Source organism: Dipodomys ordii, unplaced genomic scaffold (genome assembly GCF_000151885.1).
Source record: "Dipodomys ordii isolate 6190 unplaced genomic scaffold, Dord_2.0 Scaffold61, whole genome shotgun sequence".
Classification (NCBI taxonomy): Eukaryota; Metazoa; Chordata; class Mammalia; order Rodentia; family Heteromyidae; genus Dipodomys; species Dipodomys ordii.
Genome location: NW_012267277.1, coordinates 483,220 through 483,542, shown reverse-complemented (window position 1 = coordinate 483,542; position 323 = coordinate 483,220). Strand labels below are relative to the sequence as shown.

The following is a 323-nucleotide window of genomic DNA, read 5'->3' as shown; positions in this document are numbered from 1 at the left end:
TGCATGCCTGAGGCCCTGGGTCCAATTCCTCAGCACCACATAAGCAAAAAGAAAAAAGCCAGAAGTGGCACTGTGGCTCAAGTGGTAGAGCACTAGCCTTGAGCTGAAGAGCTGAGGGACAGCGCCCAGGCCCAGAGTTCAGGCCCCCAACCGGACCCCCCCCCCAAAAAAAGGATGTAGTGGCATGTGGCATGTCTATGGGGAAGTACAAGTAGGAGGATCACAGTCAGATCAGCCTGGGCATAAAGCAAAACCCTACCTTGAAAGTAACTAATACAGGGGCTGGGAAGGTGGCTCAGTGGTAGAGTGCTTGCCGTGCATGC

The 323-nt window shown here is 54.2% G+C and overlaps 1 protein-coding gene across 1 annotated transcript in view; it reads left to right on the top strand.

Moving 5' to 3' along the window:
• LOC105989921 (calreticulin-like) overlaps window positions 1-323 on the top strand; it is a 44,612-nt gene that overhangs the window by 34,058 nt on the left and 10,231 nt on the right. The gene's annotated exons all lie outside the window — the stretch shown is intronic.